The sequence below is a fragment of the Acinonyx jubatus genome, chromosome D1 (genome assembly GCF_027475565.1).
Source record: "Acinonyx jubatus isolate Ajub_Pintada_27869175 chromosome D1, VMU_Ajub_asm_v1.0, whole genome shotgun sequence".
Lineage (NCBI taxonomy): Eukaryota > Metazoa > Chordata > Mammalia > Carnivora > Felidae > Acinonyx > Acinonyx jubatus.
In genome coordinates this window covers 38,068,055-38,095,825 of record NC_069390.1, presented here as the reverse complement: position 1 = coordinate 38,095,825, position 27,771 = coordinate 38,068,055, and the positions used below count along the sequence as shown (strand labels likewise).

At 39.6% G+C, this 27,771-nt stretch overlaps 1 protein-coding gene across 2 annotated transcripts in view; it reads left to right on the top strand.

Annotated features, from left to right (window-relative positions):
- Positions 1-27,771, top strand: part of NELL1 (neural EGFL like 1) — an 862,696-nt gene that overhangs the window by 484,603 nt on the left and 350,322 nt on the right. The gene's annotated exons all lie outside the window — the stretch shown is intronic.

The window sequence follows — 27,771 nt, the reverse complement described above, 5'->3', positions numbered from 1 at the left end:
ACCCTCCTGGTTCTCCCAGAGCTGAGTTCACTGGTTTTTAAAGTTCTAGGTGCTAAGCCCTACTGATCGTAAGAAGTAGTGAGGCCAAGACTCTCTGATTTTCAAAGCCAAATGTTAGGTGGATTCTCCTTCCTAGTGTGGGTCCCCGGTGCCTGGTGTGGAGATGTTTGTCTCCCCTCTCCATGTGGTGGAATCCTTCCCTTCTGGGGATAGTCCCGGGAGTCTCTTTATTTCCTCCACCACATCTTTGCCCTTCCTACCCTCTTTGCTATGGCTTCTTCTCTACATTTAGCTGTGGGGAGTCTGTTTTGCCAGTCTTTAGATCATTTTCTGGGTTATTTACACTGATGTGGGTGTTATCTAGGTATATCCATGGGAAGAGGTGAGCTCAGTGTCCTACTCTGCCATTTTCCCTGGGAGTCTGAAAATCATTTTTATAGGTTTCAGAACATCTGTTCATAAGGTCAGCTGAACAAATAAAGCTTGTGAATGAGTATATTATTGAGGATATGGGTGTGCTATATCCCTGTGAATGCTTGAGAGAGCTTGTGAGTTTGCAGATAAATTTACAAAGATTTAAACAATATCCACTCTCTCTCTCTCCCCTGGTGAGATGATCATTAATTAAGGAAATGGAGGCATCGATCTGCTTGATGGCATTCCATCAGCAGAGTCATGGCCTGTGAAAAGGTAGGTTACGATTTTCCTTTGTATTTCTGGGATGGTTCCCAGGTGGTTAGTGGTATTTTGATCCTTCATGTTACCTGTCAAAGGATAATGGATGCCAGTAATGGAAATAACACTGACCCCGTAGGTATTCTTTCATTTTAATAATGTGATTGGAATCAGCTTTGTGGTGCCAAGTTGAACAGGATTAGGAAATCAATTATGTCTTTGAACAATAACAATAACAAATGGGTGTAAGGGAAGGTAAGAAAAAATAACTCCTTTATTCTGAAAAGAAGAGAAACAGCTGTATTCCTATTACTGTGATTCTTTTTTTTTTTTTTAAGAATCACATGTGGAATAAGTGATTTTTTTTAATTTTTTTTTCAACGTTTATTTATTTTTGGGACAGAGAGAGACGGAGCATGAACGGGGGAGGGGCAGAGAGAGAGGGAGACACAGAATCGGAAACAGGCTCCAGGCTCGGAGCCATCAGCCCAGAGCCTGACGCGGGGCTCGAACTCACAGACCGCGAGATCGTGACCTGGTTGAAGTCAGACGCTTAACCGACTGCACCACCCAGGCGCCCCAGTGATTTTTTTTTTTTAATGTTTGGTCCATAATATGTTTCCATGTTTAGTGTGGGCAACTTGGTATAGACGCAGTAGCACCATTCTAAACCAGAATGCTGAACATGAGCCCCAAGGAACTGCTGTGGCAGCTTGGATAGCTCAGCTGGCTTCAATGGTATTCAGTTTTCTGATTTGTAAAGTGAAGACATTGTGGTAACAAACATCCCACACTCTCCGCCCATATACAAACCTTATTCTTCAGACTCATCCCTTGTCTTAGTTTCCTTGGTATGGTAATGTGTTTTATTTCAAATGAGTCAGTTGAGAGGAGACCCTCACATTTTCAAGATAAATGCCAATGTCTCTGAAAAACACATGCCATCCCTAAAAGCATACTAGTTTTTATAAAATGATTTAATTTATGATATACTTTACTGAAGTGAAGATTGCCATTCTTACTGATGAGTGGGTTTTGATTGAAATGAAATCATGTTTAAGTGATGTAGATCTGTGCCTTCTGATTGTTGAGATGGAAATTTTGAAGCCATTTAGTAGTTTAGTGACTTGTGAATGTTTTCACTCCTCTAAATATAATGTTCAAAAAAAGTTATATGTCATATGAAGTAAACCTATGTTACATCTTCAAATAGAAACCTCAGATCCAGAATTTTTTCCATTTTGGGATTAGCACCAGTTGTTACTTGTGCTATAACAGGTAATCTGATAAGAATTGTCTTCTCTTGAGTCATACTAATGGTCTGTCATCTTGTAGATCATCCATCCATCCCTCCTGAGGGCTTATATTTGACAGGAATGCCCAGAGGTGGTATAAAAGAATGTTTTCTCTCTTGGTGTCCACTCCCTGAGATTATAAACAGTCCAAATAATAGGAGTTTCAGTTCACATTTTTTAAATAATTTAAGTAGGGACATACTTGCATTTAATTCCAGGTTCTTTCATTTTTTTTTTTTTTTTTTTTACCTTTTCCTAGGCCAAAAAAAAAAAAAAAAAATTGTACTCAACCTTCCTGAGCCTCAGTTTCAGTCTGTAAAATTGAGACCCTCCTTCTTACCTGACAGAGTTGCCATGAGATTTAAGAGCGAGAGTAGGTAAAAGGCATAGTGCAGTGTCTGGCATGCATCACTTCTTTCCCCCCATGTGTTTAACATGCTTCTTGGTTATTATCATTAATGAAAAAGGGGTTGCCCGTATCTGGGCTTTGATGAATCTATTTTTGAGAAGTATCTGCAGCTGAGTCTAACTTAAACAAAAGAGACTTATTACAAAGCTACCAAGAGGCCACAGCTTGCTCCTTAGAATGGAGTAACTAACCTAGAAAGAGATTGGAATCAAAGAGGTTCCTGATGGCCAGGGTACAGGAAGAAAGGAATCATCTCATAATAGGAATGAATAGGTGGTAAAACCTACCGACTTTTTCTGTTCTCTTATCTGTCTCCCAAAATTCACAGTTGAAGGGAAGGGGGTGTCAAGTTGCCTGATGTTAGCTCACATGACTTCTCCATGGCATTATGTGGCATGTTGAAAGCAGGGTCCCCTTTCCTCAGATCCGGTAACAGGAGGGGAGTTCGTGGAATTACTCTTCCACCCCAGTACACACAGTAGCGGTGAAGGACATGAAGTTCTTGGTAAGGAACCTGAGGTACCAGCAGGAAGGGGAAATGGATACTGGATGGTCAATTAGAGCACATGTCAAGGACAGCATATGTGTGCTCATACTCATATCTATCCTCACATGTTTTTACAGACTCTGAATCCATCAGTTCTCAGCCTTTATCCGGGTAAACTTAAGGGTCTTGATTGATTTTAGTTTGTTCTCCTAAGACAGCCTTTTCCCATCTACTGTGATGTTTTAATTGCTCGTCCCTGGACCTTCTCCAAGTCTTGTTAAGTCTTTATTGAGCCGTGGCAACCAGAGCTGCACAGTGTTTTGCGTGCTGATGTAGTATGATTGGTTTCAAGGAGTGGATAATGTGTTTGGTTTTATGTTCAATATCCTTAGTCAACACTAATGTTATTTATTGGAGGATAATAAGTTTCATTTTTATATCACTGGGGCATCCAGCAGTGTAAGCCTTGCTGGCACTGGGGAGACCTAGCATTTTAGAAACAGAAGAGTATGAATATACAATGGTGTTACTTGACACTATTGGTAGAAGGGGAAAAAATTAAAGGTTCGTTTTTTCTTCACACCCTCAATATGTTCCCAACCCTCCTTTGCTCGCCCTCCCCCAAATCTGTTCTTTGAGGACATAAACCCTTTGGTTTGGGGTTTAGATCCAGGTTTATTTAGTTGCCAATTCTGGCTTTTCAAATGTATGACCCTAAACAAGTCACTTTAATGTTGCTGAGTTTTCAGTGCAATAGGAATAATAATTCCTAGCTTGACAAGATTGTTAACGTTTGGGGAGCGTATCTGCCACACGGTAGAAATAGAATGTCAAAGTCCCACTTTTTTCTTCCCCTTGCATCAGGGAGACTAGAGAAATCTGAAATAATGGAGATCATGGGATCATACTGGGGCTAGTTCAGGGGGAGACTTTACAGAAGAGGTGAACCTAGAGCTAGTCTATGAGGGAGAGAGGCGACATGACTTCCACAAAGGAAGGGATGAGAGCATGAACAGAAAAGCGTTGACATGTCTGAAAACTGGAAGTCAGGAAGATTACCAGTTTTCCTTGTGATCATCCGAGTGACTGGTTAGAAAAGGATGGGGGATGGTGGAGAGAGGCCTGTTAAGGAGATGAGGTTTGATTTGAGAGGTTTCTGTGCCCAGGAGGCATAAAATCAAAGTAACACTGAAAATGATAAATTCAGCCACGAAAACCTGGCCTATCTCAAGAAGTAGACTGACTAGACTATTAAGCAATGAATACTTTAATTTCAAATTTTTGCCTATTCTTAAACTTCATGCAGAGCCTCTGATAAAGGGTGCTGACTCCGTTAGTTGTCACAGGCAGTATTCTAACTCCTTCTGTCCCAGTTGCCTACGTGATTTGTAACTCTGTGTCTGCTCCAGGCTTGCTAAATTCAGAGTCCTATGGAATGTTCAAGTTCAGCTACTCTCACCTACCCAATTTTCAGATGAAGAAACTAAGAGCATGTGAAATGCCAAACATGGGCTTTTGGAAGCCTTGTATAGTGGAAAAACCATGGATTTAAGATCAGTTTCTGATACCTTACTAAATGCATGAATTTGGATATGTCATCTGACCTTTGGAACCCTGGTTTCCTGTCTGTATAATGGGATCAACAATACCTGCCTCCAAAGGTGGTTGTGAGGCTGAAATTAGGAACACCTGGCAGAATGGCTCAATAAATGTATTCTTGCCCATTTCTTTTGGAATGGATTCATGTTCTAGAATTTAAGGAAGGAGTTGTGCCATCCCTTAGGGGAGGAACACCAAGGGAAAAGCAAAATGACAGAAGGAACCTAAGGGTAAATGTTTTTTGCTTCTGTTCATTGTCCACAGTCAGTATCCTTGTGGGAAGGAGGTGAACAACATCTCCTCCTTAGTCACTACATCTGGGGCTGGGACACTCCTCGTGATGCTGGTAGAAATTCAGGCTGACATTTAAGGGGTGAGACAGATGGCTGTCCTCTCTGTTAAGAATAACTGCACCTCAGCCCTTTATCTACAACTCTGCAAATGTGTTTAGCTCCCATAGAAGGTTTATGTCTTGGTCATTTTGGTGAAATGATTTCTTACAACACAGGCATGTAAAGACTTTCGCATGGCCCTGTGACTTTTCTCTCTCACCTTATTCTTGCAGTCTTGACATTTACAGCCCTGAAGTTCAGAGAGGCTGTGGTACAGAACTGAAGGAACTATTGAACTGGAGTGGTTTTTTTTCCTTTAATTAAAAATTAAAATTTTTTCACTTAACTAAACCAAAAATGAAAGCAAAGCATAGTATACTCTAAGGCACAGCGGCTAGAGAACATGTGTGCAAATTAAAGAAACTGGATTTAAGGTTCAGAGTCTCCACTTACCTGTTGTGCAGCCTCTAGCCGTGTGACCTTGGCCATCTGATCTTGAATATTTCTAGGGTCTATTCTGGCATAATCTTTTTGTGATACCATAAACCATTACAAATATAGAGAAAAACTTAAGAGTATGATTTAACAAACGACTTCCTGTACCCACCATCAATTCTTTTCATATCTTAAGATGTTTCAGTCTTGCCATATGTACCTTCTGTAAGAAAAGTCATACCCAGCATTAAAGTGCCTGTATATCCTTCTTGGATCTCATTCCTTTTGTGTTTTCTCTTGAATTTGATACCTAGTATTTCCATGCATATTTTTATTACTATTATTGTCTGTTTATATATCTATAAACAATATGTAGTATTGCTTGGAATGTTTCTAACCTCATAAAAGGGATACTATATCTTAAGTTGTTTTAATGTTTATTTTTGAGGGGAGAGAGACATAGACATAGTCATAGACATAGATGTGAGCATGGGAGGGGCAGAGAGAGAGGGAGACACAGAATCCAAAGCAAGCCCTAGGCTCTGAGCTGTCAGCACAGAGCCTGAAGTGGGAGTTGAACTCACCAACCCTGAAATCTTGACCTGTGTGGAAGTTGGAGGCTTAACCGACTGAGCCACCCAGGCACCCCTCAACATAATGTTTTTGATCCATGTTCACCTACATAGGCTTAATTCATTCATTTTAACTGCTACACACACACACACACACACACACACACACACACACACACACACAAATAATGCTGGAATTAATACACCAGCATAGGTCTCCTTTTGCTGTGTCCATCTTTAACCTGCCTTGATATTGTCAAATTGCTTTTAAAGATTGGAACACCATTGTTGCAATTGCTTATTACTAGGTTACTTATTTAGTATTTTCTTGGTACCTGTAGCCACTGTTAAGAATCCTAAATAGAGTATCTTCATTCAATAAGCATTGTATGTTCTCTCTGGCAATGTACGACACTAAATATAAAAATAAGAAAGACATGATAACCCGGTTGCAACAAATCCTATACTGTACATGAGCCGTCTGCACATATAATCATTACCATATATAATAGTAAGAATATCTGCTCAGTCCATCAGGCTATTGTAATTTAATGCCATGTTAAGTTCAGTGGAAGCAGATTACCTTAAAATCTTTTGGCCTTTTACTATTTTTTTCAGTTTTTTACTTGGAGCGCTTCTGGCATTATAAGAAAAACATATGGCTTAGGATTCAGATATATTTTAATTTTTAATAAGTTTGCCTTGGTCATAGAGTCCTCTGGTTATATTTTTTAGCTGCACAAAATGTAACTATTACAGGAAAAAGAAGACTTTTTGTTGTGTGTATGTAATACAGATGTTAGCTTGTCATCTTCAGTAGTATTGATACTTGAGTCCCAGGAATGACTCTTGTGTGGAAAGATACTCAGTCTTTGGCTGAATAAGGCAGCAGGTCATGTTTTCAGTTTTTGTTGTCAGTCAAATCCACAAGACCTAATGGGTTTGCCCAGCAGCAAGTTTAATTAGCTTTCAGAAAGGATATAGGGCATTGAGGAGGGCACTTGTTGGGATGAGCACTGGATGGTGTAGTATGTAACCCAATTTGACAATAAATTATATTAATTTAAAAAAATGATACATGGATGCCTGGGTGGCTCAGTTGGTTAAGTGTCTGACTTCAGCTCAGGTCATGATCTGGTTCTTGAATTAGAGCTCCACATGGGGCTATGTGCTGACAGCTCAGAGTCTGGAGCCTGCTTCAGATTTTGTGTCTCCCTCTCTCTCTGCCCCTCCCCTGCTCCTCACGTTAGCTCTTTCTCTCTCTCTCTCTCTCTCTCAAAAATAAACATTAAAAAATTAAAAAAAAAAAGAAAGGATTTAGAACAGGGGATACTGAACTTGCACAACCAACAACATCCCAGAGGCCTCAGCCACCAAGACCCAGCTTCTGGTGTCCATTCACAGTATGCAGTTTGTTCTGCTTTCAAGGGTTAGGAGGTGACCCTAGTTTGGATCACATATGCACAGGGAAGCTGGAGGGTCCACAGTCCTTCAGCATGTAAACCTTGACAGTCCCCCTGTATCTAAAGGGGAGTTTGTCCAGATCCCATTCTAAAGTGCAACTGCAGGCATAAGTAATATTCTGCATGTTCTGACAACTAAACACCGTATGCTCAGGGACAGCCTTGGACCAGTAATCCATACGTGGCCAACCTAGCGAGATCCTCGTTGATCTCTAGTCAGTATGTTTCTTCATTTGATATTGCAGAAAAAATTGAACTAGCAATCAGATACCCCTCAAGCATTCCCAGAGGCTGGAGGAGGAGATTATAGCCCAGTCATTAACTCTTATTTGTTATCTTGTCTCTGGTCACTAAGCCTCAGCAATTCAGGAAGGAAGTGGAGAGATAACATGGTTGAGATGGCACTTTCTTCCCCTGGCAAGGAAACTGTTGCATGTCATATTGGGCTTATTCTAAGGTTAACAATATAATAGAGTGGTTTGAGAGCCTGGGTAGCTATGTCTGTGTTGAAGTCATGGCCATACTATTTCCTAGGTATGTGTCACTGAGGTAGGCAAAATAGTGGTCCATGTGAAGGTGTCCACATTCTAATCCCTGCAACATGTGAATGTGTGAGGTTAAAAAGCAAAGGAGAATAAAGATTACTGATGGAATTAAGGTTGCTAATCAAATGACTTTGAAATGGCTTCATTATCCTGGATTATCTGGGTGGCTCCAGTGTATTCACACAGGTCCATGAGTGGAAGAGGGAGGTAGAAATCGGGGAAACAGATGGAAGCATGAGAATGAATTGGTTTGACATTGCTGGTTTTGAAGATGCATGAATAGGGTCATGAGCCAAGGATACAGGTAGCCTCTAGAAGCTGGAAAAGTCATGGAAACATGTGATAATTTGTAATGGTAATTTGTAATGGCTGGAGTAGGAAATTGTAACAGTGCCCCTCACCTCTCTGTCTTCAGTTTCTCAGTTTATAAAAAGATGATTGTGACAGTACTTTCCTCCTTTGGTGGTTCTAAAATGTAAGTGCTTGTGCAGGATACTGTGCTTACTCTTGGGAAGACTCATTCTCTGGACTAGAAGTCAAGAGATGTTGGTCACGGTTCAGGCAAAATATTGACCATAGTAAATTTCTGCCTTTCTTCCAGAATCATGGTGAGAACCTAATATTAACTTCTATTTTTAATTAAAGATATAGAAGTGAAATGGACTTACTAGATTGTGTGTCAAAGATACATGAAGAAAAGCCAAAATATTACTTGTGATTATAGGAATATTACTATTTGATTATAGGAGATAATGTTGGAGTAATCGGTGATATTAATTCCAATGACTGGCAATAAGTAATATGTTTTTCCTTTTAGTTCTATATTTATAGCATTTTGCATTTCCTGCTTTTGGGGTAATAATTATAGTTATTTACTCTAAATCCCAGACATGGGTGTTATCTTTTAATTGCAACCTCTGCTTATAATGCACCTCTGAATATAGGTGCAATTATATTTATTTAATTTGAAGATGAAGTGGAAGCATCACGTATTTGGCCAGGATATAATTATCACACACCCCCTAACAACACTGTGAGTGTTTTATAAGGTATATTAATTTTCAGTAAGTAGGATGGCAAAGTTCTTGTTGCACTGTTTGCTACTGATTAAACATTTAAATATTTTTGGTCAATTTTCATTGAACATACAGTTGAAAGGTAAGTTCGGGACAATATAATTAAGACTTGTCATCTTTGCTTTTTATTTTTTTTCTTTTATTTTTTTAATGTTGATTTATGTTTGAGAGACAGAGAGAGCAAGCAAGTGAGTGCATAAGGGGGGGGGCGGTCAGAAAGAGAGGGAGACGCAGAATCTTCAGCAGGCTCCAAGCTCCAAGCTGTCAGCGCAGAGCCTGACACGGGGCTCGAACCCATGAACCGTGAGATCGTGACCTGAGCTGAAGTTGGACACTTAACCACCTGAGCCCTCCAGGCACCCCTTGTTTGCTTTTCAAAGTATTCCTTTCTTGAGGTCAGCAGTGTATCCCGTGTGAGCGTGCATGTGTGTGTTTGTGGAATGAAACATGCATGTGAGGCTGTTATTATAATTGGTTGTCAGTATTTCTGTTTTCAAAACCATGGCAATATGTACCGTTACGGGCATATTGTTTTCATGTTCTTACTCTTCAGATGACTCATAGGCACAGTTAAAGGGCACATTCTATAGTGGCAAAATTTAAAAATGGATGTTTCCTGTGGAGAATTTATGAAGTAGAGGTTCATTTAGATTCTATACCAGAAGCATATCAGAAACATAAACAGAATGCTGAAGAAGGGGGCATGTTCACAGTTTCCTGGATAGTCAACAGTGGTTATATCAGACCTAGCATTTGAGCTGTGTCAACTCTTGAGGGCAAACTTATCACAAAATGTACTTACTACATCTTTCAGTACAGAGAGAAGGAATGAAGATGGACATCTTTAGTCTTTAATGACTTTTGCAAAACTTTCAACCATTGTTTTTAGACCATTTATCACTGATGAATGATAGTAATTTATAATACTTAAACAGTTAAAATAAATATGGCTCTAATGCATTCCCTGACAGTTTATTTCTTGTCAGTTCTTCCCTAAACATGAATACGAGGAGGAAAATCTGGTTCTATTTGACTACTAATATGTGAAAATCCAAAAGTTAAGATTAGATAAGTAAATGGAGTAATTTTTAATGTGGCAAGTAGGTGATTTACCTTATGCAAGCATAGAATTTCTTTTCAAAGAGGTTGGAGGGTAGAAAAACTTATATTTGAAATGTTTTGCTTTTCAAAAGTTAAATTGGAAAAACTTAGTCATAAATAAAGAAGGAAAGTATCCCTTGATATTATATGGCAACTGGATGGGAATTGGGTAATTTTTCAAGAACTTTGTAAGGATTGGGTCTGAATTCAGGCCCTGCAGAGGGAGCAGCATAAATAAAAGGCACTTTGTTACAGAAGTCTTCAAAAATCAAGTCAATAAATATTTGAAAATGTGTTTGCATTTTATAGCTAGTCAGCATGTTTGGCATAGCCACAGCCAATAAGGGAGCATTTTAAAAAGAGTGGAAGGTGTCTTTATAGAGGAAAGAGAATCCTCCTATGAGTAAATCTAACACAGAAGTGTTGTAGGAACTTTGTGTCCAGGAGATGCTGGGTAGTTTTGGACTGTGTTTCTGCAAAGTTACCTAACACTGGAAACATTCACAGATAAGAAGTCATTTCACTTGATGTTCCTGATTTTTTTTTTTTTTTTGAGTGACAGGGATAAAGGGAAGATTTTAAAGACTGACTGCTGCTTTCACTTTTGACACTGCAAAGGGAGAAGTCAATATCAGATTTTAGATTCTTAGGATTTGTCCTACTTTTCTGAAAAAAAAATCTCATTATGTTTATACTTGAAATTCCTAGCTTTGTAGATTTTACACGATTGGATGCCAGCTGCACTGGGTCTCCCCTTTAGGGAGGCTCATAGATGTGGATCATTTCCATTCCATCTAATTTCATTCCTGTTGAGCCAGATAGTTATAATGTCAGTGTCCTTCACATTGGAAGATTCTCCAGCTATGAAGCAAAGGACAGAGATGAGATACATATTGACCTTTAACCTCTATTTAAATATCTCTATAGGACAGACTGTCAGTTACTGGGTGGCATTTCTAGGGGCTCTGTCTTCTGATGCTGTCCCTGTCCCGTGGCCTCCAGACCCCCCACAGCCCCTACCTGTCAACCTCCCAGGATGGAGCTCAGCCCTGATATTGAACCTGTTTTCAGTGAATAAGTAAGGCTTGGCTCCTTGACTGGAATGGGCTTAGTTATCTTTTCCCAGTTTTACCCTTTAGAATAGCTAGAAGGGAGGATTAAACAGGAGCAACTGATAGCTCAGTGGTTCTCAACCTTCATGTTTATCCTGGGGGAGATTTAAAAAATACTGTGCCTGAACTCCACCATCAGGATTCTAATTCAGTTGGTCTTACCTATGGCTGGGCATTGGTTCATTTTAAGAATTCCCCAGATATATTAATGTGACATGTGGCCAAGACGATCTGGAAGCTGGATGAGACATACAATTCTCCAAGTGTGGTTTCTGGACCAGTAGTATCAGCACCATTTGGGAACATTCAGAAAACCAAATCCTCAGGCCCTGCCTAAAACCAACTGAATCAGAAACATTTTAGGGGTAGGACTCAGTGTTCTGTGTTTTAATAAGCCCTCCACGTTCTGATGCCTGCCAGGTCTGAGAACTTACTGCTCTAGACTAAGCTACTAAGATAGGGAAAGGGCTGAGGGTGTACTCTGTTGATACCATTATATCCAAAAGGTGGGTCAACACAGACACACACTGAGGATAAGTCAGGCACCAACCTTTAAGGAGGAAGTAGAATACAGAGATCCATGTTGGCAGCCCAGCATCCCAGGGGGTTGGGGTTTCAGAAGGTAGTGCATGATCCCAGCTCATTGTGCGTGGAGAGTGAGTTTTGGAGAGAGACTGCCCTGGGTTCAAACCTTGAACATTTTTTAATAACCTAGGTAACTGACTCTCTGAATATCTTTTTTCAGTTAGGTGAAACAGGGATGGTAATTATTATCTTTCAGTGCTGTGAAAAATAGAATGAACTTATAGAGGGAGAATATCCAGCAAGAGTAAATGTTCAGTACACGTCCAGTGCAAAATGCATTCGCAAATAATTGATAATACTATTCTCATACAAGAAATAGTCATTGCATCATTTTACACAACATGGATTGTCGCATTCTCCTCCTGTGTCCATGGCAAATATTATAAATTAGCTCCAGAAGTTTTCTTGCGTTCTCTGGAACCTTGAATGCTTTCTAAATAGCACTCCAGGCAACCATAATTAGATAATCAGACCTGGCTTGCAACATGAACACTGTTTGTCATCCCTGGTTAAGAATGCAAACATCTTCTTAGAGCTATTCTTATTGATTTATTTATTTCCTGTCCACGTTTAGGGAACACCTGATATGTGAGTATCCAGTTGATATATAATGCTATTCACATGCATAATTTAAAATGTTCTGGTAGTCACATTAATAAAACAAGGTGAGGGATGCCTGGGTAGCTCAGTCAGTTGAGTGTCCGACTCTTGATTTCGACTCAGGTCATGATCCCAGGGTTGTGGGATCGAGTCCCAGGTCGGGCTTCATGCCCAGCATGGGATTCTCTCTCCCTCTGCCCCTCTCCCCACTCTCATGCACTCTCTCTTTAAAATACAATACAATACAATAAAATAAAACCAGTGAAATAAAATTTAACATTTTTATTTACTGCAATATGTCCAAAACGTTATTACTGCCACGTGTTAATTGATATAAAATTATTGAGATATTTTACCTTCTTATTTATGGAACTAAGTCCTGAACTCCTGTGTGTATTTTACCCTGAGAGTGCATCTCCCTTAAGATTAGCCATATTTTCAGGGCTTGATAGTCACGTGTGGCTAGTGGTTGTCATATTGGACAGTGAAGCACCAGATCTTCCTGTTATGGATGGAAACAAGGTGTGTCCATAGCCTCAACTAACTGTGTAGTCAGTGACTCAGTCCCAAGGAAGTAATATTTTCCTGCACAGGGTGTTTTTAGCTCCCACCTTGGATTTTCATGAAGAGCAGAGTAATGTAGTCTGTGTGAGAGCAGAGTGCCTGGTACCTCTTCAGGCTTTGTTTCATTTCCTTGTTTCTCCATCTTGCATGTCTGACAGGAACTGTCGGTTCCACTTGGAGCCTTTGGGTCTTGCACTCTGTGACCTCATCACCTGCTTTGAGTGAGGGTTTGATTCCATGCTCTTGTTGAGGCATGTGTTTCTACTGTCCTGCCTGGACATTAGTCCATAATAACTTGACAGCATAGCCACTTAATGAGCTTATGCTGTAATATGGTAGGTGCTGTGCTAAGCAATTCATGTAGAGGGTGATGCAGAGTCCACCAGTGGCTTCTACCACACTTAGAATACACTGCTTGTGGCTTAAAAGGATCTACCTGCTTTGACACATGGCTACCTGGAAGACCTGATTTCCTACCATCGTCCTATTGCCTCACTTCACTTCTGCCATCCCAGCCTCCTGCCTCTTCCTTTTCCCACCTGAAATATTTTTATTGGTTTTCTCTCTGCCTTGAATGCTATTGCCCCAGATCATTATATGGTTCACTCCTTCATGTCCTCCGAGTCTCTGTGTATGTGTCACTAGAAAAGCCTTTCTAGATCTTTGTACCTAATTTAACACCCTTATCACTCTCTTTCCCCTCACTCTGCTTTATTTTTCCTCATATGAATTACCATCATCCCAAATTATATGCCTATTTCTTGTGTATTTGTTGGTTGTCTATCCCACTAGAATGTGATCTCTACATGGCAGGGAAATTATCTTTGTTCACCATTTACATTTCTGTGCTTAGAGCAGAACAAGCACATAGCAGGTGCATGATACCTATTTGAATAACATCACATACATATTCTCTCATTGAATCTTTATCCAGCCTTTTTTACTAAAGGAGAGTGAGAAATCACACATCACCCAATCATTAAGTAGAAAAGCTGAGACTTTAACCTAGTAGTGTATGTCCAGAGCTCATATTTCTAATTACTGTACTTTCCCACCTCTAAGGAGGATGAAAAGTCTCTGACCTTTATCTATGCTTCTGTTTTCCTGTAAATTCTCTAGGAAAACCTTTTGGCTTTTGTTGGTATGACTTTCTTCCTCCTCTTCTATTCATACATCATTAGACATCATCAACCACAGGAACTGAATGTAGGATTTAGAGACAGGTTTCGACAGTGCTATCCACATATGCATTGATGAGCCCAGGGCAATCATTTAGTTGATGTTGATGAAAGCATATTTTGATTGCTGCAGAATTGCCCTTATTTGGTTCCATTTTAGGGCCCATTTATGCTAAGTGATAACTGAAGACTTTGTAGAGTAAAAATAGTGTGCAACTGACAGTCATTCCTTCCTAGAGCTCACTTTGAGGGTGGAAGTCTGCCTCAGATGAGCAAAGAGTTTTTCCATGTGTTTTACTTTCATTTCAGCCCAGTTCCACAAAATCTCATTGAGCTCCTGTTTCATATCATGCCCTGGTACAGAGCCAGGGATACTGACCTGTAAAAATGGCTACCTGAAACTTGGTATAAAACCGCCATTTTACTCTGCTCATAAATTCCGTGGATGAATAATCTAAACAGGGCCCAGTAAAGATGGCTTGTATTTCATTGATATCCAGGCCTCAGTTGGGAAGACATCGGTGTCTGGGGAGATTCAGACAACTGAGAAATGGAATCTTCTGAAGGCTTCTTTCCTCACATGTCTGGTTCCTAGGTTGACACTCCTTGAAGGCTGGACTCAGATGGGTCCGTTGACTGGACTGTGTATACATGTCTGGCCATGTGTCCAGCTTCTTATGACATAGCAGCTGAGTTCTAAGAGATAATGTCTTGAGAGGAAGCATCCAGATGACAAGCATTCCAGAAATTGACAGACTTCTTCTGACCTAGCCTTGGAAATGATGTTACCTACTTTATGCTATACTCCCTTGGTCAAAAACATGTTAAGGCCAGTCCAGATTCAAAGGGAGGGTAATGAAACTAGACCTCTTGATGGGGAAAGGTGAGGTTACATTGAGAATAGCATGTTTTGGACATTCTTGGAAATTCTTCCATAGACACAGAAGAAAATAATATTTTGTACTGCCTTGGATTGCCAGAAGTTGACCCCTAGTAGAGAAGCATATCAGACTTCTATCAGGCAGCTTCATTTTTCTTTGGGAAGCAACACTGTCCTATGGCATACACATTACATGTATGAATGGGGTTGTTTTATCTGCTTTGTGTTTCCATTCCATGTTCAATTGGAGCCATTTTTGTAGACCTGCCACCTTGCTGTAATGACTCACTGTGTGCATTCTGGTATTGCTTGGCAGCTTGCACTGTTTGATTACATTTCTTTTCAAAGTTAACCCCCAGGCTCAATTGCCTGGCTAATTCCCATTCAGTCTTTTAAGTATATGTCACTTCTTCCAGGGAGGCTTCCCTGACCCCTTCCCTGGATTATGTTCCCCTGTTGTGCATTACTATATGTAGCACGTATTATCTGGGAACAGAAGGGCCTGTTTTGTCTCTAGATGGTAGACTTTATGAAGACAGGACCAATCTGTGTCTTTGCCTATGTATCTTCTGTGCCTGCTAATGAAGAGGTCCCAAATAAAAAAAAATATGTATTTATTTTATTTTGAGAGAGAGAGGAGAGAGAGAGATCATAAGTAGGGGAGGGGCAGAGAGAAGGAGAGACAGAATCCATAGCAGGCTCTGCACCATCAGCACAGAGCCCCACACGGGGATCTCACAAACTGTGAGATCATGACCTGAGCTGATACCAAGAGTTGGACTGTCAACCGACTGAGCCACCTGGGTGCCCCAAAGAGCGCTACTTTTTAATTCTCTTCTAAAGCATCTGAACTGGAGGGGGAAAAGGCAACCACGGATAGGGAGAAGGCCACACATTTTGTATGATGTATTTCTTTGCTTTCCCCATACTCTCTTCCTTTTCCTTCTTTCTTGTCTTCCTTTTCACTCAGGGAAGAAAGTAATTCTAGAAACCTCCCAGCATACTTACTCCTATCCATTGGGCTCCCAGCTCTGTACAGAGAGCAGTGGGGAAGTATCTGGCATTATATCCTTTATGGTAAGTTGACTCTGCCAGCATTGAAGAAGAAGGAAACCAACCACTTATGGGAGGTCTAGGAAGTATACCCCCTTCACCTTAGGCAATGAGGCTGATAAAGCTTAGGGTCTTCCTGTGCTCCAGAGATTTTTGTGTTGATACAGACTCCTAGGAATACTCCTCAAAGAGTTGTGGTGGCAGAAACCTATTGTAAGCCTCCTTGAGTCTCAATATTTCAATATCTTCAATATCTCAATATCTTGAGTATTTCCAAAGTGACAATCCCTTTGGTAGTTGGCCTGGCAAAAATTTTTAAGTATTGTAATTTTCATAGTTCCAGCCTAGTTAATTAAAAAAAAACAAAAAACAAAACAAAACAAAAACAAAACTTACAATAATTGAATATCTACTATATTGTGGGACTTGGGCAAATATTTTTTTTAATTTATTTTATTTTATTTTTTAATGTTTAGTTTTGATAGAGAGACAGAGAGAGACAGAGCTTGAGAAGGGAAGGGCCAGAGAGAGAGGGAGACACAGAATCTGAAGCAGGCTCCAGGCTCCAAGCTGTCAGCGCAGAACCCGACGTGGGGCTCGAACTCAGGAACCGCAAGATCATGACCTGAGCCGAAGTCAGACGCTTAACCAACTGAGCCACCCAGGCACCTCCTTGGGCAAATTTTTAATCACATTTTTCTTTTTCTTTTTTTTTTTTTTCCTTTGTTTTATTTTAGAGAGAGGAAGTGAGAGAATGTGAGGGGGTGGGGAGAGGGGCAGAGCGGGAGAGGGAAAATCTTAAGCAGGGAGCCCAAAGCAGGGCTTCATCTCACAAGTGTGAGATCATGACCTGAGACATAATCAAGAGTCAGATGCTTAACCAGATGAGCCACCCGGGTGCCTGAATCATATTTTTCTTAATATTGTTCCACAGCAAGCCAGGTAGTATACTGTCTGCTTTAAAGATGGGTAAATTGAGGGACACCTGGGTGACTCAGTTGGTTAAGCGTCTGACTTCAGCTCAGGTCATGATCTCTCGGTTCGTGAGTTCAAGCCCCACATTGGTCTCTGTGCTGACTGCTCAGAGCCTGGAGCCTGCTGTGGATTCTCTATTTCCCTCTCTCTCTGCCCAACTCATGAACTGGGAGATCATGACCTGAGCTGAGACCAAGAGTCGATGCTTAACTAACTGAGCCACCCAGGCGCCCTAAAGAAAGATACTTTTTAAATCTCTTCTTAAGCATCTGATCTGGAGGAGGGAAAGGCAACCAAGGACAGAAAGTTTGTATGATGTATTTCTTTTCCTTCCCCATACCCTGTTCCTTTTCCTTCTTTTTTGTCTTCCTCTTCACTCAGGGGAGAAACTTATCCTCCTTACTCATTCGTATTCATTGGGCTCATGCTCTGTCTCTGTCTCTCAAAAATGAATAAATGTTTAAAAAAATTTTAAGATGGGTAAATTGAGTCTCAGGAGGGTTAAGAAATTTACTGATATCTTAGAGTTTCTTTTTGCGGGGTCTGTGGTTCAGACTCAGTATGTCCATCACTCAGTCTTCCATTTACCATTCCCCCACCCTAAGTACCATGTAATAATTTCATTATAGACTTGGATGTCCCCTTTCCCTTGATCCTCTAGTGTCTCCTTTCTGGGAGACAGTGATGGGCTTCAGGACCCGGCCCTTCAGTGTCCTCTTCGGAACTTAGGGTGTGAAAAACTGTATGTGATGTTGGTATATTAGTTTTCTAGCACTGCTATAACAAATTGCCACACACTGGGTGGCTTAAAACATCAGAATTTTTTTCTCAGGATTTTCAAAGTTGGAATCCAAAATCAAGGAGTCAGTAGGGTCATTCTGTCTCCAAAGGCTCTATGGGAAAACACTTCCTTTCCTCTTGGAGCTCCTGGTAGCTTCTGATGTTCCTTGACTTATGGGTGCATAATTCTGATCTCTGCCTGTCTTCACATGACCTTCTTCCCTGTGTGTATTTTGATGTGTCTCCTCCTTTTACAAGGGTACCAGTCATTGAGTTTAGGGCCCACTTGAACCACGTATGCCCTCACCTTCACTAATTATACCTGCAAAGACCCTATTTCCAAATAAAGTCACATTCTGAGGTTCCAGTGGACATGCATTTTGTGGAGGACACCACACCCCACTGTAGTTGGGCATGGAGGGCAATTCCATAGGAATGAAGCCTATTGGAAAGCAGGGCAACAGCACTAGCACATTTTCAAGGTTCTGGCTTTCCTTTGATTCTAGCTTCTTTTTCTATGGGACCTTGTACATCAAATGAGACCCAGGGCACTTGACAAGGAGTTAGAATCACTAATGGAAAGGGAGGAAAAGAGGTTTTTCTCTTTTGTCAGTCTCTCTCTCCATTTTGCTTTGTGTTTCTGTACCATCCTCTTGCTTCAGAATGAAAAAGAAGAAGACATATATAACAAGGCTCTGGAAGGAATGGGCAAACTTCTATGATAAGGATAAGCATTATTCTTTTTTGCCATGTCTTATATTTAAGCAGTTTTCTTCAGAGTTCCTTTGGGTAACTGTAGAACCAAAAAAATCACAAGCTAGCATCTTCACAGTAGAGAGACAAAGGGCATCAAAAAAAGGGTCACTTTGGGGATGCTTACATGACCACTACTTAAAACCAAAGTCAAACAACAGTTTTGCGTGTTTTAGTCTCACATTGGATATTCCTATTGTACTAGGTATTTTAAAAGAAACCCAGACACATTGGACCACTGTTCAGTTCTTCATTTATTTTTTAGTTTAATGATGCATTTCTAAATTAACCCTGTGGAACAAAATTAACATTTACTGAATCTGTATTATTTGTTTGGTATGCTGTTAGACATTTTTTCCATGTTTTTTCAGCTAATCTTTCCAACAGCTCTGTGTGATGTGTCTTACTGTTTCCATTTTTGGGTGATGACACTGAGGCTCAGGGACATTAAGTATACTCGTTTAGATCACAGAGTGAGCAAGTGAGAAAACTGGACTTGGACTCAGAGTCTCTGGGATGTAGAGGAAAGTAATAAAGCTCCTAGTAAAATCTTCCCATAATTACTGAAGAAGACTTCATGGAAAATGCAGGCAACTCTGTGCTGTATTGATGTTGATTATGATTATGATGGTGGTGATGTTCTCTACCATCTTTGGAGCACCTACTATGTGCCCAGAATGATAGCAGAGGGATTAGGAAGTTTATTTTCATGAGCACTCATTTTATAAACATTTCTTAAACATCTCTTCTGTAGCAGAATCTGTTCAGATGTGAAGGCACAGACACCAAGCCAAATTTTCCACTCATTTGTTACGGTATTGTCCACATATTGTACACACAGAAACTGGAGTGTGGAGAATTTTCCCAGTCTCTCTAGGATTTACATCTAGTGCTGGGATTTGTATCCAGATTGGTCAGCCTCCAAAGCTTTGTTTTCTGTATAAAATTGGATGGATATGAAACCACTTTATTCATTCTAAAAAAAATGAAAACAACTCTCTTGTTTAGTAATAAAAGATACATTTGTTGAAAAAAATTCAGAAGTATAAAGTGAATAAAGTAAATAATATAAATGCCTCCCATTTGTCCTCTATCCACCCCTTCCTCCCCATCACAAAACACTGGTAATAGTTTAACATACATACATTTAACAGACTTTCTTTGGATGGATATATAAATGATTAATATACATTATATATAACCTGCCATATTTAATATATAATACTATATATCCAGGTAGAAAAGCACTTGGTTGACTTACTACTTTATGTTTTGTTTCTTATTGCTGTGGGAAAATTGAAAAGGATTAGAATTACTTTCCTTCTACTTCTCATTCCGACTTGTTCTCTGTAATCCCCCTGGCCAGTCAGCTCATAACCCTACTCTGGGCTTTGAGTGAAGGACAGCTGTCCTTCTGTCTGTCCAGTTCTGGAGACCCAGTGCCTCTTTGCCAATGGGCAGAGTTAATGCACAGTTTCAAAGAAACTGAATTACCCAGAAGGAGCTGGCATTAGAGGGTTTGGTATTTGAGGAAGTAAAAGGGGTCTAAGCTAAAGTGGCTACACCCTGGAGAGGGAAGATGGAGACCTGTAGGTTCTTAAAGTGGTGTCTCTGAGAGTGGGGTCATTTCCAGCAAGGAGAATGGATTTGTGGTATAGTCAATGATTCAGGTCCCTGATATTAGGGTAGCTGTCCTTGGCAAAGATCTTAGCACCTGAGCTTAGCAGGGAATCAGCAGAACTTTAAGCTGCCTTTTAATGGGTTATGGTAATAGCCAATGTGCAACTCAGTCTGATCATGAACTTTTGTCTAAAATCCTGAGAACCATAGTGGGATCCTGCTGAGTACGAAGTGGACTGGAAAGTAACCAAGTAATGAATGAAATTTAGCTGTCCATTCTGGCAAATAGCGAGCTTAGAGTTGTATTTATTTTGACTTCGAAAAATGTTTCTTGAATTCAAGCACCACTTTAGATTATAAATAACATGTCCTTGGCCTAAAGTGTAGATTTTCAGATTTGACATCTAGGAAACTAGGGATCATCTTATAATTGACACATACATTTTATACATAATTACTTTCTCCCCTAAAAATATTCCTCTGAAATAAATAATATTTTCAGTTAAGGTAATATGGCATATTCCTAGGGTGTTAGCAAAAATGATGAACAATTCTTGTATCCATGTGCAAAAGAACGTTTTATCTGGGAGTGATTTCTCATGAGTCATTACATTCTCATCTTAAAACATGGACAGAGAGGGGCACCTGGGTGGCTCAGTTGGTTAAGCAAATGACTTTGGTTCAGGTCATGATCTCACAGTTTGTGAGTTTGAGCCCCACATCAGGCTCTCTGCTGACAGTTCAGAGGCTGGAGCCTGCTTCAAGTTCTGTGTCTCCCTCTCTCTCTGTCCCTCACCTGCTAGTGCTCTCTCTTGCTCCCCCCCCCCCCCCCCCCCCGTCTCTCCCTCTCAAAAATAAACAAACATTAAAACATGGACAGAGAGATAAATGTTAGTAATTTGCAACAACTTAATATTGGGGTACAATTGCCATAGCAGAAAGTTTACTTTTTATTGTGTACGATTCAGTGGTTTTAAGTATATTTTCAGAGTTACGCAATCATTATTATCTGATTTTAGAACATTTTTGTCGCCCTAAGGAGAAAACTGCTTTCCATGAAGGATTATTCTCCATTCCCTCAAGCTTAGCCCTAGGTAACTACTCCTCCATTTCCTGTCTCTATAGATTTGCCTATTGCGGAGATTTTATGTAAATGAGATCATATAACACATGATCTCTGGAACTGATTTCTTTCACTTAGCACAGTGTTTTTGAAGTTCATGCACAATACATGTTATAGTATATAGCAGTACTTCATTCTGTTTTATTACTGAATAATATACATCAAATTATAACATGCAATAATAATGTTGTGTGGATATACCACATGTTCTTTATGGATTTATCAGTTGATGAGTATTTGAGTTTCCACCATTTGGCTATTATGAATAACATTTATATGAGCATTTGTGTGCAAGCCTTTGTGTGGGCATATGTTTTCATTTTTCTTGGATGTATGCCTTAGAGTAGAATTGCTGGAACATGCGGTAACCCCATCTATGTGAAACAGTCTGCAGACCTACCAAAGAAATTTTTAAAGTGGCTGAAACATTTAACGTTCCCAGCAGCAATGTAGAAAGGGATCCGGTTTCTCTGTATGCTTATCAACACTGGTTATTGTCTGTCTTTTTGATTATAGCCATTCTTGTGTATGTGACATGGTATCTCATTGTGTTTTTTGCTTTGGATTTCCCTAATTACTAGTAATGCTGAGCATCTTTTTATGTGCTTACTACCCATTTGTTTGTCTTCTTTGGAGAAATGTCTATTCAAATACTTTCTCGGTATCTTTTTATTGAGTTGTAAAGGTTCTTTATATATGCTTGATTCGAGTCTCTTGTCAGGTAAATGATTTATAGATATTTTCTTATAAGGCTTAGGTTTTCTCAGAATCCTTAGCAATTCTTCATGAAAGAAATGGCCTGCCTCAGAGCTCCTGAAACCACTTTATTTTCTCCTCATCCCACAAAGTCAACGTGATAAACACATCAACACATCAGTACCAAGTTGTATTTTATTTTTGAATTCTTCTAAGTTTCCCTCAGCTACCTGATGCAATTACTTTTTTCTTATCTTACTTCTCTTTGACCTCTCTGTAACTTTTGATGCTAAGGGCAATCATACTCTTTTGTTTCTTGCTTTACTCTTTCTGTCTTTTCTTTTTTCTTTTCTTTTCTCTTTTTCTTTTTTCTTTTCTCTTTTCTTGTCTTTTCTTTTCTTCTTTTCTTTTCTTTTCTTTTCTTTTTTCTTTTCCCCCTCCCCTCCCATCCCCTCTAATAAGTATTTGTGTTAGGGACATACTATGTTTCAGCAGTTCTGGTAGGAGCTGGATCTAAAGTAAAGAAACATACATTTGACATATATTCCCAAGCAATATATGTTCTGGTAGAAAAGGTAGGTATTAGTAAAAATAGCAATACATTAATAGACATAAAATTGTAACTGTGATTAACCCTATGAGGAGGTGCTGAGTGCTTACATCAGTAGGTTACAGGGGAAACTTCCCCATCAAGGAGATCAGGTGTTCTTTTCTGAGGAGCTGAGGACTGAACTGAGATAATAAGGATAAGCAAGCAGTAACTGGGCCAAGAGGGAAGCCTATATGAAAGTCCCTATGACCTGAGGGAAGGAGATAAAGGCAGGGTGGTTGAACAGAGCAGGCAAGAGTGAAAATGAAGCAAAATGGTTCTAGGCAGTTAGGTGGCGGTGAAACCATGCTGGGACCAGGAGATCATATTAACAATGTCCACATTTTGAGATAAAAGGGAAGTAACTGGCTGGAAAATTTCAGCAGGGATGGCAAGATGATCAGATTTGATTTCCTAAAAGATTGCTTTAAATGTAATATGAAGAATAAATTGAAAGTGGGCAATACTGAGTGTGGGGAGATTCATTGAGAAATAATAGCTCTAACTTAATTAATGGCAGCTTAGATGTGGGTGAGATGATGGTGGCTTGGATGAGGGTGGTGGCAATGGAAATAAGGGTTATAGCAATGAATTTGAGAAAAATCAAGACTTGGTGATGGATCTATTATAAGGGATTAGGGAGAAAGGAGTTTCAAGAATGACTGATAACTACATGACTCTAATTCTTCTGTCATGGTTTGACAGTGACTGTCTTGGTTTGAATCTACCACCTTATAACCGTGGGCCACAACCTCTTTGTTCCCATTTCTTCATATAGAAAATAGGAATAATAATAACTCTTAACTCATATGAATGCAATGATACAACTAGGTCAGAATCTGGCTCATAGTATGTGCTCACTAAATGTTACTTATGAAAAATCCCAATTGTTAGTGCTCTTTAGAACAGAAACAGAGGAGGGAAGTGACTAATTTCTTAAAAATTAAATATACAGCAGACTTTTGATTTTGGCCAAGAAGGACTAGCCCTGTTTCTCCCGGGTCTTTTCTTCTATAACCAAAAGAAAACCCTTGGACACAACACAACAAATACCCAGGAAGACTGAAAGATGAACGGAAGGTGAACTACCTGGGAACTTTGGGACTTGAGGAGCCACATGGAGTGAGTTCCCCATTTTATTTTTGAATCTTAGTCATCCTAGTTGAGGAGCTGAAGCAGACTGCAACCTTGAAACCACCAATACACCACCAACCACATACTATAAAAGTTCCAAGAAAAGTCCACCCCACTTCTGGGGAAAAGGGGGCTTCAGGGAGTAGAAAACCTTGAAAATACCAACTCTACTTTAGCCATCTTTCAATGGGAAACCTGCTTGGCAGAGAGAACCTGCTGATTGTCTCCCTGTAGTAATGTCAGTGGGGTTCAGCATGGACCTGGGCCTCCACTCCCCACCAGCAGCTTGGAGACTGAACAAGGCAGTGCAAGGTGGGCCAATAGGCACTCTGCTCTTTCCCAACTTCATTGTCAGGGGAGCTCACCACGGAGCTGAACTTCATCCAGCATTGACAAAGTAGTATGAGGCAGAGCTAATACTATATTTAATAATAAGAGACTGAACACTGTCTCCCTTAGATTAATAATAAACCAGTGATGTCCACTCTCATGACTCTTGTGCAATATAGCACTGGAAGTCTTAGCACAATAAGGCAACAAAAGGAAATAAAAAGCATAGAGAGCAGAAAGAATTAAAACTATTTCTGTTTACAGATGACATGATTATCTAGGTAGGAAATCCTGAGGAATCTACAAACAAAATTATAGAGCTAATAGGTGAGTTCTGCAACGTCACAAGCTATGAGATCAACGCACAAAAATCAATTACATTCCTATATACTAGCAACCAACGTCTAGAAACCAAAATTTTAAAAAAAGATTACTATTATATACAGTTGCTCTAAAGTAAAATGAAATACCTAACGAAATAAATCTAACAAAACACGTGTAGGATCTGTATACTAAAAATTACAAAACACGTAGGAAATAAATCAAAGAGTACGTAAATAGGTAGATATACTATGTTCATAGAAGAAGACTCAATATGATAAAGATGTCAGTTCTCCACAAATTGATCTGTAAGTATAACACAAACCCTTATTAAAATCCCAACAAGAATTTTTATGGAAATGAACAAACCTAATTTAAAATTTATGTAGGGGCACCTGGGTGGCGTAGTCGGTTACCCTTCCAACTTTGGCTTAGGTCATGATGTCACGGCTGTTAGGTTTGAGCCCCATGATGGGCTCTGTGCTGCCAGCTCAGAGCCTGGAACCTGCTTCAGATTCTGTGTCTCCCACCTTCTCTGCCCCTGACTCTCCCTCTTCCTTTCTCCCTTCCTCTCTCTCTCTCAAAATTAAATAAACATTAAAAAAATGTTTTTAAGTAAAATAAAATTTATGTAGAAAGAGAAATTAGAATAACGAAAACAATTTTGACCAAAGAAGAGTAAAGTGGGGGAAATCAGTATATCTGACATTAAGGCTTTCTGTGTGCCTTTCTATACTTACAGTAATCAAGGCAGTGTGGTATCTGCAAAGGAATAGACACCTAGATCATTGGAATGGAATAGAGAACCCCAGAAATAGGCCAACGTACATATAACCAATTGGTTTTTGACAAAGGTACAAAAGCAATTTAATGGAGGAAAATAGCTTTTTCAATTTTTGCACTGTAACAATTGGAGAAGCGTAGGCAAACAAAACAAAACACCTCAACTGAAACTGTATACCATATACCATATACAAAAATTAGCTCAAAGTGGGTCACGGGCTTAAAATGTAAAATGTAAAACTGGTAAAAAAAATAGAAAATCATTAAGACCTGGGGTTAGATAAAGAGTTATTAGACATGACATTAAAAGCACTATCCATAAAATAAAAAATAAATTGAGTTTCATAAAAAATTAAACCTTTGCATGTGAAATGATGAGGATGAAAATACAAGGCACAGACTGTGAAAAGATATTTACAAACCACATAATAAAGGCCTGAATATCTAGAACATACGAAGAATTCTCAAAATTCAACAGTAAAATAAAAACCCAAGTATAAATGTGTAACAGACATGAGCAGATAATTCACCAAAGACAAGCTTCAGGTCGAAAATGAGCTTGTCAAAAGATGTTCAACATCATCAGCCATTGGCAAAATGCAAAGCACAATGTAGTATCACGTACATACCTATCACAATGGCTAAAATTTTTAAAGTGGCAAAACGAAATGCTGACAGTGATGTGGAGAAACTTGATGACTTACACATTGCTGATGGGAATGTAAAACAGTACAACTATTCCAGGAAATTGTTTGGCAGTTTATTACAAAATGAAGCATGCATTTATCGTATGACCCTGTGTTCACACTTTTGCATATTAATCCAGAGTAATGAAAGTATATATTCACACAAAAACCTTTACCCAGATGTTCATCGAAACTTCATTCATAATAGAAAAATACAGGAGACAATCCAAGAGTCCTTCAGCGTGTGTATGTTGAACAAACTGTGATGAATTTATGCAATGGAATACTACTCAACAACAAAGTAACTTGTACTGTGGACACATACAACAACTTGAATGGAATTCAAGGGCATTTCATCTAGTGAAAAAAAGTCAGTCTCAGAATTTACTTACTGTACGCATAATTCTATTTATACAGCATTCACTAAATGACAAAACTGTAGAGATGAGAACATGTTAGTAGCCAATAAGGGACAGGGACTGGAGGGTAGGTGGGTTTGGGGGAGTGTTGAGTAGGTGTAAACAAAAAGCAATAGCGTGAATATGGTGGTGGGCACCTGAACTTATACATAGGATAATATTGCTTAGAATTATACACTTATATACACATATACACCCCCAAAAGGAGATAGATATTGTTTTTTAAAAAAAGGTGTAAACTGAATAAGGTTTGTAGACTAGCTAACAGTAATATACCAATGTCAGTTGTCTCGTTTTCATGTTGTACTACAGCTATATAAGATGGCACTATTGAGGGAAGGAAGCAGGGTGAAGTGTAATGGTATTCTTTGTAGTACTTCTGCAACTTACTTTAAGTCTGTGATTATTCTCCTTTAAAAAGTAAAAAATTAACCTACACTGTGGCCAACACTTTAGAAGTTCCTTTTGATCACACGGTAAGGTGGAGTTTTGGAAAGAATACAGGAGAAGAGATGAGGAAGATAGATGGAAGTTTGAGTGCCAGACATACAACTTATTGTATGTACTGTATGCCCAACATATTATATGTACTGACACCTCACAGGTGCTTCAAACCTCAATTTCTTTATCTATAAAACGTTGTCTGATGAGATGTGCTTGGCTCCTCCTAGTGAGGTCATTGTAACAATTTTGTAAAATGCATGAGAGATGACTTTGGACAAAGTAAAGCTACAAGCCCACCAGACCCCAAATATGGAGCATTTGCAGCTGAAGTGACTATTTCAGTAACTTGTTTGGGTCCTGACTAGTCCACTAAGAAAACATGGTATTTAATTTTTTTTAAATGTTTTTTAATGTTTATTTATTTTTGACAGAGACAGAATGTGAATGGGTTAGGGGCAGAGAGAAAGAGGGAGACACAGAAGCAGAAGCAGACTCCAGAGCCTGATGCAGGGCTCGAACTCATGAGCTGTGAGATCATGACCTGAGCCGAAGTCGGACGCTCAACCGACTGAGCCACCCAGGCTCTCCTAATTTTTTTTTTAACGTTTATTTATTTTTGAGACAGAGACAGAGCATGAATGGGGGAGGGGCAGAGAGAGAGGGAGACACAGAATCGGAAGCAGGCTCCAGGCTCTGAGCCATCAGCCCGGAGCCTGACGCGGGGCTCGAACTCACGGACAGCGAGATCGTGACCTGAGCCGAAGTCCGACGCTCAACCGACTGAGCCACCCAGGCGCCCCGAAAACATGGTATTTAATTGATAATGGCTGTTGATTCCATTTGATTGCATTATTACAGAGGTAGGGTAGAGTCTTTCTGAGCCATTCTATGGAAGGAAAAGGAAGAAAAGGAGGAGGATAAAGGACCTATGTGATAATGACAGTGCCTCATCAGTGCTCAACAAATATTAACCAGCATAACAATAATTACCATCATTAGTCGAGAAACAGCATGCTGCCGTAATCATTATTCTTTGTCCTGAGAGGTTGGATACTCTAATTATACTAATCAAACTCTAGTCAGACATCAACAATTCTAAACATACATCTTTCACCTCTCCAATTTATAGTCTTGTTTCTTGGGGACAATTGAATCTA